This window comes from Gossypium hirsutum, chromosome A11, assembly GCF_007990345.1.
Source record: "Gossypium hirsutum isolate 1008001.06 chromosome A11, Gossypium_hirsutum_v2.1, whole genome shotgun sequence".
Lineage (NCBI taxonomy): Eukaryota > Viridiplantae > Streptophyta > Magnoliopsida > Malvales > Malvaceae > Gossypium > Gossypium hirsutum.
This window is the reverse complement of record NC_053434.1, coordinates 38,969,013-38,985,607: the sequence shown is the minus strand read 5'-3', so window position 1 is coordinate 38,985,607 and position 16,595 is coordinate 38,969,013.

Below are 16,595 nucleotides of genomic sequence, written 5' to 3'. Positions count from 1 at the left end.
ATACGCGCTATGGTAGTCCTAGAACCGACTAAACCATAGCTCTGATACCAATCAAATGTAACACCCCGAACCCGAGACCGTCGCCGGAGTCGAACATGAGGTGTTAACAGACTTCAAACCACTTATTAAAAATTTCCCAGACAAGCTGACAATCTGCGTACTAGTCGCTTTAAAAATCATATCTTGAGTTCTGAAACTCGAAATCCAGTTCCGTAAATTTTCCCCGGAACTAGATTCATATATCTATATGGTAGAATTTTTTTAGAATTTTTGGTTAGCCAATTGATACAGTTTATTAGTTAAAGTCGTCCCTGTTCCTGGGTTGACTACTCTGACCTTTGTGCATTACGACTTAGATATCTCCCTTTACAGAGCTTCAATATTATGCCATTTGTTTCTAATGAAACTAGACTTAAAAGGGAATCTATACATATAAGGCATGACTTCTAATTGTCTCTGATTAATTTATGGTGAATCTTTAAAGTCGGAACAGGGATCCAGAAATTGCTCTGGTCCTGTTTTCACAAGGGTTTAATTATCTCCTAACATACAGCTCATATGGTCGTTTCGTTTCTTCCATATGAAAATAGACTCATCGAGATTCGATTACATAATTTATTCATTATTAATTCCATTCCTACTATTTTTTTGATTTTCAATCTCACATCACTGCTGCTGCCAGCATCTATTACTAAAGCAACTATGCCTATTTCGTGATATCTCCTTGATCTAACTAATAATTCATCATGCATATCACAAATTATGATCATGACTAGCCATGCCAAAGGCTAATCATTGACAAACATCTCCCTATTACACTATTGCCATATCATGAATTTAACACCAAAATTAATCAACATGAATATGGCATAAAAATCGATTAGGCCTCAACTATTATTAACCAAAACCGAATTGGCCCAATATCAGTCATGACCACATTATAAAACCCATTTACTACGTTTTATAACTAAGTATCATAGGACCCAAAGTCCAAATTAACATTTATGCCATTTTCGCATGGCTGAAAGTTTACATACCAAAGTTCAAACACAACATAATAGCCTATACATGCCGAAATGTTCTCCTAAACCGACTAAGAAGAAAGTACCAAAACTGCTAGCTGCTGTGATGACTTCGATGACGGCCCGATCACGCAAAAAGAGACGAGTCCAAGAAACCTAAAATAGGTGACAAGGAAACACCGAGTGAGTATATAACTCAGTAAGTCATAAGCAATGCACTACCATCCATTAATAACATTATCACAAGAGGAAACAAAATGGAACGAGGCTAGTTACTCCATCCATACCGAACCATACCATAGTTCCTTAGACCTATCGGTTCAATCTCATACCAAGTCATGCATTCACATTCCATATACTAATCAATAGGATATTTGAGGCATTTTCATACATCATTTTATTTTCGTTACAATCATACAACTAAACGACCTTTCACCTATTCCACGATAAATCTTATGTACGTGACTTCAATTATAATTGTCACATAGGTTCAAACTTACCAAGCTCAACTCCAAATATAAACATAGCGCCTATTAGCCATGAACTCAAGGTACTTACCCGATCCGCTGTCCGTGATGAACTCAATAATGTCGCACACTTAGTGTCCATAGTGATTCAAAAATATATATTAAGTCCGCACACTCAGTGCTATATAATCAACTCGCACACTTAGTGCTATATAATCAAACTCGCACACTTAGTGCTGTACAATTTAAACCCGCACACTTAGTGCCAATCTCATGATCATAAATGTTTATACCCGCACACTAGTGCCGAAATCAACAACTCAATACATCTCACCTCTTTTCTTTTCATTCAACACTTTCATCACCACATGCATACATGTATATAAATTTATCATTCCATTCGGCATAATTACATAGACATTATGTCTATTTAGATCAATACAAAATATATGCTTGGTGACTTACCTTATGTTGGGGAAAACGATTCCAACTCGGCTACTCGATGTTCTTTCCTTTGCCCTTGCTTGCCTCTCCACCTTTAACTTCTTGAGCTAAATCGACAAATTAACTAGTTTAACCGTCTTGCTAAATATTTATATCAAAATATTAATGATTTCATAGCATAGGAGACACATGGCCAATTCTTATCTTTCTACCCCATGCTTTTGAACTATTTGGTTAACAACCATATACTATCACCCTATTGTCGATAATCCAATCAAGGATAGTATCACAATTGTGTACACCCATATAGCCGAATGTGCAAGATTAAATTCAATATCACCTATATACTTAATTAGATGGCCGAATATACCAAATTAAACTCAACATTAAATGTCACAAGAACCCTAATCTAATTTGCAAATTGCTTGGCCAAAGACTCACAAGTGCCTTATCTATAACCTATTCGGCCTTACTACTTAAACTTAGCCTTTCATACATTTATATCTAATGTCATAGAGATGCCAAATCCTTAAGTGTTCCAACATCTAACTTACTCAATTCAACACATCGAACAACATTTATACCGATTTTGCTAGCACACAAGCCTTTGGCCGAATGTCATTAACCTCTAGTCACCTAAATTTTTATTCTTTAAAAACTCATCCAACACTACATTCGGCACCTCCAACCTATAATTTAGATATTCTCAAGTTCATTCACAAGTACATTTATATGACACATATAGCATTAACATTTTTCAACATGAATCTATAACATGACCGAATACTCAGGCACATACATACATAAAGAGAACTCAAATAACACCCAAAAATCTCCTTTCCAAAGTGCATATATACCCATACATACGGCAACTTCCATTCTTATCTCCCAACAATGAATTCATGAATTTAGCTATGGGTTAACTAGACTATACACTTATCAACTTAATCTCAACATCAATTAGAATAAAATCACAATGCATACCTTTCCTTTGAACTAGCCATGGCCGAATGCCTTGGTTTCTTTTTTTCAATCTTTCCTTTCTCAATTTCGGCAATGAAGGAGATGAAAGATGAGCCTTCCTTCCTCTTTGTTTTCTTTACTTTATTTCACTAATATTATTTTTTTCTCACATAATGCCATTTCTTATTTTAATAACTAATTAAACATATATATTTGCCCATCAACACCCATCTTGGCCGGCCACTATAAAGAAAATTGGGCAATTTGACATGCAAGTCCACCCTTGTGTTGACATGCACTAGTAAACCATTTAAAATTAGTCTATCATATTTCACCATGTCTCATATTGATCCCTATTTAATAATTTCTCATGCAATTGGAAAAATTAGGGAATGAAACGTCGACATATGCATGTACACACATAATAAGCATAGAATATAACAATTAATTATTTTTACGACTCGGTTTTGTGATCCCGAAACCACTTTCCGACTAGTGTCACATTAGGGCTGTCACAACTCTCCCCCACATAAGAAATTTTCGTCCCCGACAATCTTACCGGTTAATAATTTTGGATATCGATCCTTCATAGAGTCCTCAAGTTCCCAAGTGGCTTCTTCAATTCCGTGTTTATGCCACAACACCTTCACTAATGGGAGTTTCTTATTTCGCAACTCTTTTACTTCACGCATCAAAATGCGAACCGGTTCTTCTTCATAACTCAAGTTAGGCTGAATCTCGATCTCAGATGGAGTGATTACGTGCGACGGGTCGGACCTATATCGTCGAAGCATCGAGACATGGAAAACGTTGTGAATCTTTTCAAGCTCAGGGGGCAAAATTAATCGGTATGCAACTAGTCCAACTCGTTCGGATACCTCATACGGACCAATGAACCTCAGACTTAGTTTGCCCTTACGACCAAATCTAAGCACCTTCTTCCAGGGTGAAACTTTGAGAAATACTTTGTCTCCAACCTGATATTCAATGTCTTTTCTTTTCAAATCTGCATACGACTTTTGACGATCCGAAGCGGCTTTCAAACTTTCACGAATTACTCGAACTTTCTGCTCAGCATCCTTAATCAAATCAACCCCAAAAATTTTACTTTCACTAAGTTTAGTCCAAAATAATGGGGTACGGCATTTACGACCGTATAAGGCCTCGTAAGGTGCCATCTTAATGCTTGATTGAAAGCTATTGTTGTAAGCGAATTCGATCAAAGGCAAATATCTTTCCCATGAACCACAAAACTCTAAGACGCAACATCTCAACATATCCTCGAGTATCTGAATTATTCGTTCAGATTGGCCATCAGTCTGGGGATGAAATGCGGTGCTAAAATGCATCTTAGTACCCAACGCTTCTTGTAAATTTTTCCAAAATCGTGATGTAAATCTTGGGTCTCTATCCGACACGATAGAAATAGGTACCCCATGCAATCGAAAAATTTGGGAGGTGTATAATTCTGCCAATTTATCGAGCGAAAAATCTGTACGGACAGGGATAAAATGAGCAGACTTGGTCAATCTATCAACAATAACCCAGATTGCATCTTTCTTGCTTGATGACAATGGCAATCCAGATACAAAATCCATCGTTACCCGATCACACTTCCATTCGGGTATCATGATCGGCTGAAGTAATCCCGACGGCACTTGATGTTCCGCTTTTACTTGTTGGCATATCAAACACCTTGAAACAAATTCGGAAATGTCTCGTTTCATACCGGGCCACCAAAATTGACGTTTCAGGTCATTGTACATTTTAGTACTACCTGGGTGGACTGACATTCGACTACTGTGAGCCTCGTCCAAAATCATTGAAATAAGTTCCGAATTTCTTGGAACACATAATCGACCTCTGAACGTCAAGCAATCATTGTCGTCAATCCGAAACTCTGATTCCTCATTCGAAGCACATTCAGCTCGTTTAGTGACCAATTCAGCATCGACTTTCTGGAATTCAAGTATTTGACGAATCAATAATGGTTTGGCCTCTAATTCAGCTACTAGCACCCTATCGGGTGAGACGGACAAGTGAGCATTCACCGCTCTCAAAGCAAACAGTGCTTTCCGACTTAAAGCATCGGCAACCACGTTAGCCTTTCCCGTGTGATAATCAATAACAAGTTCATAGTCTTTCAACAACTCAAGCCAATGTCTTTGTCGCAGATTTAGATCTCTTTGAGTCATCAAATATTTAAGACTTTTGTGGTCCGAATAAATATGACACCTTTCCCCAAACAAGTAATGCCGCCATATTTTCAGGGCGAACACTATGGCCGCCAATTCAAGATCATGGGTCGGATAGTTTCTCTCATGCGGCTTTAATTGTCTCGACGCGTAAGCCACAACTCGACCTTCTTGCATCAACACACAACCTAGCCCAAGTAAGGATGCATCACTATAAATAACAAACTCTTTGCCGGACTCCGGTTGTACTAGCACTGGAGCTTCGGTTAAACAGGTCTTTAGTCGATCGAAACTCTTCTGACAGTTCTATGTCCACTCAAACGCAACATCTTTTTGGAGTAGTTTCGTCGACGGTGCAGCTATCATCGAGAAACCCCCTACAAACCGTCGGTAGTATCCGGCAAGTCCCAGAAAGCTCCTAACTTCAGTAATATTCCTCGAAGGTTTCCAATCGAGTATGGCCGAAATTTTGTTTGGATCCACTCTAACACCCGATGCGGACACCACGTGCCCCAAAAAGCTAACCTCTTTCAACCAAAATTCACATTTACTGAATTTTGCGTATAACTGCTTGTCTCGCAAAATCTGTAATACTAACCTCAAATGCTCGGCGTGTTCGGCTTCACCTTGTGAATAAACTAAAATATCATCAATAAACACAACCACAAATCGATCCAAGTATGGCCTGAATACTCGATTCATTAAATCCATAAATACCGCAGGGGCATTGGTGAGCCCAAACGGCATCACTAAGAATTCATAGTGACCGTACCTCGTTCTAAAAGCGGTTTTGGGTATGTCCGAGTCTCGAACCCTCAACTGATAATAACCAGATCTCAAATCTATCTTGGAAAATACTGAGGCTCCCTTTAATTGATCAAACAAATCATCAATACGTGGCAACGGGTATTTATTCTTTATGGTCACTTTATTCAACTGACGATAGTCGATGCACAATCTCATGGTTCCATCCTTCTTTTTCACAAACAGCACTGGTGCGCCCCATGGTGAAGAACTCGGTCGAGCGAAGCCTCTATCCGTCAATTCTTGAAATTGAGCTTTCAATTCCTTTAATTCCGTTAATGCCATACGATACGGGGCTATTGAGATTGGCATGGTACCAGGTACAATCTCGATGCCGAATTCCACCTCTCGAACCGGTGGCAACCCCGGTAACTCCTCAGGAAAAACATCTAAATACTCACAAACCACCGGTACTGATTCAAGTTTCCTTTCCATCTCTTTGCTATCAAATACATACGCAAGGTATGTTTCACACCCCTTTTTCACATATCTCTGAGCGGTCATTGAAGATATTATCGCCGGCACCCCTTTCAAATCGGTAGACTCAACTTGGACTACCTCATTATTTGTACTCCTCAAATCAATGGTTTTCCTTTTGCAGTTCACCACTGCATCATGTACAGTCAACCAATCCATACCAAGAATAACATCGAATTCGTCAAACGGTAAAAGCATCAAATCGGCCGGAAAACAGGATTCTCGGGTTATTAGAGGGCATCTCTTACACACTTTATCAACAAGTACGTATTGGCCCAAAGGGTTCGACACTCGAATTAGGAACTCAGTAGACTCAACAGGTAGAGTCTTATTGGATGCTAAGGTTTCACATACATATGAATGAGTAGAGCCAGGGTCAATCAATGCAATCACATTAGTATCAAAGAGAGTGAAAGTACCAGTGATGACGTCAGGAGAGGATGCCTCCTCTCGTGCGCGAATGGCATATGCTCTGGCAGGAGTACGGGTCTCGGTTCGAACAGCCATACCAGAGGCCCCTCTCTGACTACCACCCCTACCCCCTGAAATTCTCGGTGGTCTACCTCTAGCTGTCATTCCACTAGGTCTTGCACCTTGCATCTTATTCTTCTCATCAAGCTCCGTGCAATCTCTAATGAAGTGGTCCTTCGAGCCGCATCCGTAACAGGCCCTGTTAGTAGACTTACCCCAACATTCACCTAGGTGTCATCTTTCGCATTGGGGGCATTCAGGTTTCTCGTGACGATTATTGCCCACACTAGCTACCGAAGTAGCTCGGGAGTCCGTCGATGGTCGTGCTCTAATGGAAATTCCCGCCGTCATCCTCGATTTATTAGTGTCCTCCCTGAACTTCTTTACAGCCGAGAATGGAGCTTTACCCGTCGATCTTTTACGATAATCTCTAGCTTCAAATTCAGCCTTCTTCTTCTCCTTTCCAAATTCTTCCGCCTTGCAGGCTCGTTTAACTAGTGTTACGAATTCTTTTATCTCCAAAATACCCACTAGTAGCTTTAAATCTTCATTCAATCCTTCTTCGAATCTTTTGCACATAGCAACCTCATCAGCCACACACTCCCGGGCATACCGACTGAGTCTTACGAACTCATGTTCGTATTCGGATACTGTCGTACGGCCTTGCTTGAGTTCCAAGAATTCCTTACGTTTTTGATCGATGAACCGTTGACTAATATATTTCTTTCGAAATTCCGTTTGAAAGAAATCCCAAGTAACTCGCTCGTTTGGGACTATGGAAATCAAGGTCCTCCACCAATAGTAGGCTGAGTCCCGCAACAAGGATATAGCACACTTTAGACATTCATCGGGTGTGCATGACAGTTCATCAAACACCCGAATGGTGTTATCGAGCCAGAACTCGGCCCTTTCGGCATCATCAGTAACTATGGCCCTGAACTCCTCGGCCCCGCCCTTCCTAATCAAGTCTACAGGTGGCTTACTCAGCCTCACAGGATCAGTAACTGATGGCATTACGGGCTCTTGGGGTGGATTATTCAAATTCGGGAATTGTTGGACAGCCGGATTGGTTCGGGCATATTGCGCGACCCACTCATTCATCATTGTAAAGAAGGCTTGTTTAGCCCCTTCACCTTGATTATTCGCAAATGACTGAGGTTCAACAGGCGGCGTCCCTTGTGCAGGAGCAGCCGCTACACTTTCAACGTCATCCGCTAAGGTTCTCTCTACACCGGGATCCATTTACTAATCAAAACAAAAATTTTAACCGTCAGAAGTCATCACACATTTAAACATTAACATTAAGGCATGTATAGCTAGACTCATACGCGCTATGGTAGTCCTAGAACCGACTAAACCATAGCTCTGATACCAATCAAATGTAACACCCCGAACCCGAGACCGTCGCCGGAGTCGAACATGAGGTGTTAACAGACTTCAAACCACTTATTAAAAATTTCCCAGACAAGCTGCCAATCTGCGTACTAGTCGCTTTAAAAATCATATCTTGAGTTCTGAAACTCGAAATCCAGTTCCGTAAATTTTCCCCGGAACTAGATTCATATATCTATATGGTAGAATTTTTGTAGAATTTTTGGTTAGGCCAATTGGTACAGTTTTTTAGTTAAAGTCGTCCCTGTTCCTGGTTTCGACTACTCTGACCTTTGTGCATTACGACTTAGATATCTCCCTTTACAGAGCTTCAATACTTATGCCATTTGTTTCTAATGAAACTAGACTTAAAAGGGAATCTATACATATAAGGCATGACTTCTAATTGTCTCTTATTAATTTATGGTGAATCTCTAAAGTCGGAACAGGGGATCCAGAAATCGCTCTGGTCCTGTTTCACAAGGGTTTAATTATCTCCTAACATACAGCTCATATGGTCGTTTCGTTTCTTCCATATGAAAATAGACTCATCGAGATTCGATTACATAATTTATTCATTATTTAATTCCATTCCTACTATTTTTTTTGATTTTTCAATCTCACATCACTGCTGCTGCCAGCATCTATTACTAAAGCAACTATGCCTATTTCGTGATATCTCCTTGATCTAACTAATAATTCATCATGCATATCACAAATTATGATCATGACTAGCCATGCCAAAGGCTAATCATTGACAAACATCTCCCTATTACACTATTGCCATATCATGAATTTTAACACCAAAATTAATCAACCATGACATATGGCATAAAAATCGATTAGGCCTCAACTTTTATTTAACCAAAACTGAATTGGCCCAATATCAGTCATGACCACATTATAAAACCCATTTACTACGTTTTATAACTAAGTATCATAGGACCCAAAGTCCAAATTAACATTTATGCCATTTTCGCATGGCTGAAAGTTTACATACCAAATTTCAAACACAACATAATAGCCTATACATGCCGAAATGTTCTCCTAAACCGACTAAGAAGAAAGTACCAAAACTTGCTAGCTGCTGTGATGACTTCGATGACGGCCCGATCACGCAAAAAGAGACGAGTCCAAGAAACCTAAAATAGGTGACAAGGAAACACCGAGTGAGTATATAACTCAGTAAGTCATAAGCAATGCACTACCATCCATTAATAACATTATCACAAGAGGAAACAAAATGGAACGAGGCTAGTTACTCCATCCATACCGAACCATACCATAGTTCCTTAGACCTATCGGTTCAATCTCATACCAAGTCATGCATTCACATTCCATATACTAATCAATAGGATATTTGAGGCATTTTCATACATCATTTTATTTTCGTTACAATCATACAACTAAACGACCTTTCACCTATTCCACGATAAATCTTATGTACGTGACTTCAATTATAATTGTCACATAGGTTCAAACTTACCAAGCTCAACTCCAAATATAAACATAGCGCCTATTAGCCATGAACTCAAGGTACTTACCCGATCCGCTGTCCGTGATGAACTCAATAATGTCGCACACTTAGTGTCCATAGTGATTCAAAAATATATATTAAGTCCGCACACTCAGTGCTATATAATCAACTCGCACACTTAGTGCTATATAATCAAACTCGCACACTTAGTGCTGTACAATTTAAACCCGCACACTTAGTGCCAATCTCATGATCATAAATGTTTATACCCGTACACTTAGTGCCGAAATCAACAACTCAATACATCTCACCTCTTTTCTTTTCATTCAACACTTTCATCACCACATGCATACATGTATATAAATTTATCATTCCATTCGGCATAATTACATAGACATTATGTCTATTTAGATCAATACAAAATATATGCTTGGTGACTTACCTTATGTTGGGGAAAACGATTCCAACTCGGCTACTCGATGTTCTTTCCTTTGCCCTTGCTTGCCTCTCCACCTTTAACTTCTTGAGCTAAATCGACAAATTAACTAGTTTAACCGTCTTGCTAAATATTTATATCAAAATATTAATGATTTCATAGCATAGGAGACACATGGCCAATTCTTATCTTTCTACCCCATGCTTTTGAACTATTTGGTTAACAACCATATACTATCACCCTATTGTCGATAATCCAATCAAGGATAGTATCACAATTGTGTACACCCATATAGCCGAATGTGCAAGATTAAATTCAACATCACCTATATACTTAATTAGATGGCCGAATATACCAAATTAAACTCAACATTAAATGTCACAAGAACCCTAATCTAATTTGCAAATTGCTTGGCCAAAGACTCACAAGTGCCTTATCTATAACCTATTCGGCCTTACTACTTAAACTTAGCCTTTCATACATTTATATCTAATGTCATAGAGATGCCAAATCCTTAAGTGTTCCAACATCTAACTTACTCAATTCAACACATCGAACAACATTTATACCGATTTTGCTAGCACACAAGCCTTTGGCCGAATGTCATTAACCTCTAGTCACCTAAATTTTTATTCTTTAAAAACTCATCCAACACTACATTCGGCACCTCCAACCTATAATTTAGATATTCTCAAGTTCATTCACAAGTACATTTATATGACACATATAGCATTAACATTTTTCAACATGAATCTATAACATGACCGAATACTCATGCACATACATACATAAAGAGAACTCAAATAACACCCAAAAATCTCCTTTCCAAAGTGCATATATACCCATACATACAGCAACTTCCATTCTTATCTCCCAACAATGAATTCATGAATTTAGCTATGGGTTAACTAGACTATACACTTATCAACTTAATCTCAACATCAATTAGAATAAAATCACAATGCATACCTTTCCTTTGAACTAGCCATGGCCGAATGCCTTGGTTTCTTTTTTTCAATCTTTCCTTTCTCAATTTCGGCAATGAAGGAGATGAAAGATGAGCCTTCCTTCCTCTTTGTTTTCTTTACTTTATTTCACTAATATTATTTTTTTCTCACATAATGCCATTTCTTATTTTAATAACTAATTAAACATATATACTTGCCCATCAACACCCATCTTGGCCGGCCACTATAAAGAAAATTGGGCAATTTGACATGCAAGTCCACCCTTGTGTTGACATGCACTAATAAACTATTTAAAATTAGTCTATCATATTTCACCATGTCTCATATTGATCCCTATTTAATAATTTCTCATGCAATTGGCAAAATTAGGGAATGAAACGTCGACATATGCATGTACACACATAATAAGCATAGAATATAACAATTAATTATTTTTACGACTCGATTTTGTGATCCCGAAACCACTTTTCGACTAGGGTCACATTAGGGCTGTCACACTAGCATAACAACTATATTCATTCTCATACTATTTGCAAATTGGTTATTTGTACAAAATATCATTCATCGTATTTACATAATCCAAACATTAACCAAAATAGCACAAGAGCCTACACATGCTATATAATCCAAATTAAACATTTCAAAAACTACTGAGCTAAATTGGATAGTGTGACTTGAGTGCTGATCCGATTGTCCAACCTTCCAAAAATCCACAATGACATTAAAAACACAAGTAAGCTTAATGAAGCTTAGTAAGTTTGACGAGTTAAATGAAAATCTTATCGAACTAACTATAATAAATAAAACAATAAAAATCATCCAAGAAAAACTCCCTGACATTCACAACTTCATTCGATAAATACATCCCTGTTCAGATCAATACAAAAATAAATAACATGTCTTTCAAATACATTAAACAAGTTTCCTTACTGAGATTTTCCATTTGGAGGACGACTTAAGGTTAAGAGTACATCATCAACAGAAGCTCATAAGAGATGTTCCTCCCGAATACGCCAATAGAAGCTTGTAAGAGCTAAACAGAAGCTCGTAAGAGCTGAACAGAAGCTCGTAAGAGCTGAACAGAAGCTTGTAAGAGCTGAACAAAAGCTCACAAGAGCTGATCCACCCAATCACGCCAGATAGAATGTAAAACATGAAAGTTCGCAACAAATGCTGAACCCTGGTTTACTTGGATAAAATGTTGATATCTCCCTCCAATAACATCTCCACTCCAAACCCTCGTCATACACCAAATCATGAATGTACTCAAATCTCGCGTTCAATTCAAATCGAATATCCAATTTAATATTATAATTCTAACAATAATTCATTTCAATCTACATAATATATTTACATAATACCAATCATCAATTTATACAAATGTTAAATTTTAACCGTAAGAACTTACTTGGACTGAATTATAGTAATTGTAGAAGTTCAGGGACTATTTTGCTATTTTTCCTTTTTCACGAGTACCTACGGGATCTTGATATAAAATATAAAATTACTCATTTATTAGCATATATTTCATTTCCAATCCATTTTACAATTAATACCCTTTTATTTTTTGAATTTGCACAATTACTAAACTTTTACAATTTTTGCAATTTAATCCCTTAATTAGTTAATCTAACAAATTAACTATTTTTCTCAAATCAACAATCTATCCAAATATTCTAGGCCCTCCTAATAAATCTAAAATTCACTATCAAACCCTAATATTTTGACATTTTCACAATTTAATCCTAAAATCAATATTTAACAAAAATCACCTTACAAAATCATCACACAACACAATCAAAGCTCCAAATTCATGTTATTCATAAAAAAAATCTAATATTAATCAATTAAAACTTCCAAAATTTTTAACAGAATCGAAAACGAAGCTACGGGCTAGCTCAACCTAGTTGTAACGATCTCAAAAACATAAAAATTACAAGAAACGGCTAAGAGATTCACTCACATGCATAACAATTTGCTTGGCTGATTCTCCTAGCTTGAAAAACCATGAATTTCGGCTATGGCAAAGTAAAATGAAGAAGAAACCTATTTCTTTTTACTTAATTTTGTTTTAATTTCAACTAAATTACAAGTTTCCCATTATAATTTCATTATTTTGTCATTATCCATCAACTTGCCATCCCACTATATTATTTAGGGTTTAATTATCACTTAGGTCCTTCCTCAATTAATAATTACACCATGCCATCACCTAATTGCTATAATTAGCAAGTTTTGCACCTTTTTTCTATTTAGTCATTTTTCTTTAATTAACAAAACATTAATATTTCTTAACAAAATTTTAATACGACTATAATGACTATAAATATTCTAAAAATAATAATTACGAGTCAACACGATGAAAATTTATGGTCCCGAAACCATTATTCCGTCACCACTAAAAATCGGGCAGTTACAGCTTATGACAAGGTAAAATGAGATTTTATCGATGCATCAATTCATGTTACAAGTATTCTTGATTTTCTTAGAAAGGTAATTATGCCTGCCATCACAAGTTCTACTATGCAATCATGTGGAATGGTGTGCCAATGAAAAAAACTTCGTCCAACAAGAGGGTTAAATAAGGATGCCCTTTGTAACACCCCGTGCCCGAGACCGTTGCCGGAGTCGAACACGAGGTGCTGACCGACTTAGTTCATTTACTTGCACAGTTCATTTTAAAAATTTCCAGACAGCTGGCTAACTATGTCGCTGTCACCTTAAAAATCATATCTTGAGTTCCACAACTCGAAAATCAGTTTCGTGATTTTTCCCTGAAACTAGACTCATATATGCATCTACAATGTTTTTTCTATAATTTTTTGTCGGGCCAATTAGTGCATTTTATTAGTTAAAGTCTCCCATGTTATAGGGATCGACTACACTGACCTTCGCGCATAACGACTTGGATATCTCCCTGTACAGAGCTTAAATGCTGATGTCGTTTGTTTCTATAGAAACTAGACTCAAAGAGGAATCTATACATATATGGCATGACTCCTAATTATCTCTGGTTAATTTATAATGAATTTCCAAAGTCGGAACAGGGAATCCAGAAACCGTTCTGGCCCTGTTTCACGAAAACCTAAATATCTCTTAACATACAACTCATATGACCGTTTCGTTTCTTCCATATGAAATTAGATTCATCAAGGTTCATTTACATAATTTATTCACTATTTAATCCCATTCCTACTATTTTTAGTGATTTTTCACATCCACATCGCTGCTGCTGTCAGCATCTGCCTTTAAGGTAGACTTTACCTATTTCATAGTTTCCATGATTCAATTAGCCCTTTTTTTTTTGCATACATAGCACAAAGTATAATCATGATTAACCATTCCAATGGCTAATCGTTTCCAAACATTTCCATACCTCTTAGTGATCAACATACAAAACGATTATAGTACTATGCTAAAAACGTATATAAGCCATTTTTGCATGGCTATCCAAATTTACACAAAATCTATGGGTACATGACCAACAACAAGAAGGGTAGTCCTATACATGCCATTTCAAAGTTCAACCAAAATTGTACCAAAAGGGGGCTTTGATAGTGTGGGAGACTTCGACTTCCAAAAATCCCGAGTCCGATAGCTGACGAGCCAAAATCTATAAAACAGAGAAACAAAGAAACGGAGTAAGCAATTTATGCTTAGTAAGTTTTGAGCAAGGGATTCCAGCACAACAAAAGTATAGCATTCATATAGCTAAACGGATAATTTCATATGCACAAATTCTCAATATCATACTTACTTCACATTACCAACCCTTATGTTCATACACAAAAGATCAACTTAGCCAAAGGCTGGTAGCTCATTTATCGACTGAGCGAATACAGATTTGTAAGGGATCAACTAACTCAAAGCACACACGAAACATACCTCATCGCTGGGATTTTACGAGCGTATTAATTTAAATTCTTACAGCAAGATCGCTCGTTCCCAAATCAAGCATCTTCAGGGTTTAGCCGGATATAACCACTCACACAAGGCCTTCGGGTCTTAACCCGGATATGGTCACTAGCATAAATGCCTTTGGGACTTAGCCTGGATATAGTCGCTAGCACAAATGCCTTCGGATCTTAGTCCGGATGTAGTCGCTTAGCACAAAAGCCTTCGGGACTTAGCCCGGATATAGTCGCTTAGCACAAAAGCCTTCGGGACTTAGCCCGGATATCATTCGAGTAACCATGCACATATATCAATAAATCATGACACATTCATATTTCATTTTCATTACCAAAGCTCAAACACAAGACACTTATCACATTTACAATTTCGGCTCAATAGCCACATACAAGAGCATGATTTTGATTTACTTAAGACATAGTCTAATCGAATCATAATTTAAGTCCCATTACTCGAAAACTTACCTCAGATGTTGTCGAACGATTCCGATGGCTATTCGACCACTTTTTCCTTCCCTTTATCGGATTTAGTTCCCCTTTGCTCTTGAGCTTAATTTAACAAATAAATTGATTTAATCATTTGAGCATCGAAAAGAGGAACTCAAGGCACTTGGCCCACATATATCCATTAGACATTAAAGTCACATATGTACGGAATCATGAATCAAACTCAACACATTAGTTAATACTCTCCTTAGCCGAATTTTCTAAGTCAAGATAAAGCCTTCAATATGCTTACCTATGGCCGAACAACACATCAACCTGTGTACTCATTCATGTGGCCGATTATGCATGTCTATGTTGAGGCCAATTATATACTCAATACCACACACAAATGGCATACCTTTTACTAACTAATGCATTACATATTATAACTCAATACGCATCCATCATGTACTCCATAACCGAAACACCATCATATGTAAATATATACCTTGAGATATTGTATATGTCATACCAATACGTCATGTGCAAACATATATATATATGTGCAAGAGCCGAATCTCAAAGTTGATTATAACTAAACATGAACATAAATCCAAAACACAAATCTTACCTACCATGCAATAAGCATAAATCATACTTATGGATATACCATGGCCGAATACATCACAACACCATACCATTTCAATTTTGGTCATGGTTAAACAAAGAACTTAATGTCTCACTCAAAAATGCTAAAAAGAAAATCCAAGAGTCATCAATCCACCATCACATGTATCATTAACAAGCTTCATATTTAGCATGCAATGGCATTAACACAAAATCCACCTAGGCCGAATATCATCCCCATGACATAGCAAAGATTTGAACCATGGGCTAATTAGAACTCAAGCTAGCAACTAAAAACATGCATGAATCTCATGGCACAACCTCAAACATACCTTAATCTAGATACAAGTATGGCCAAACCTCCTCCTAATCCTCTTCCAAACCAAACATGAAGCAAGAACTCCTTCCTTCTTCCTTAGAATTTTCGGCCAAAAGAAATGAAAAAGGATGAACAATTTTTTTTTTCTTTTCTCCAACTCAAGGCAATGGGGGGGAACACTCACACACATTCCTTTTTTTTTTTGTTTTCTTCCTTC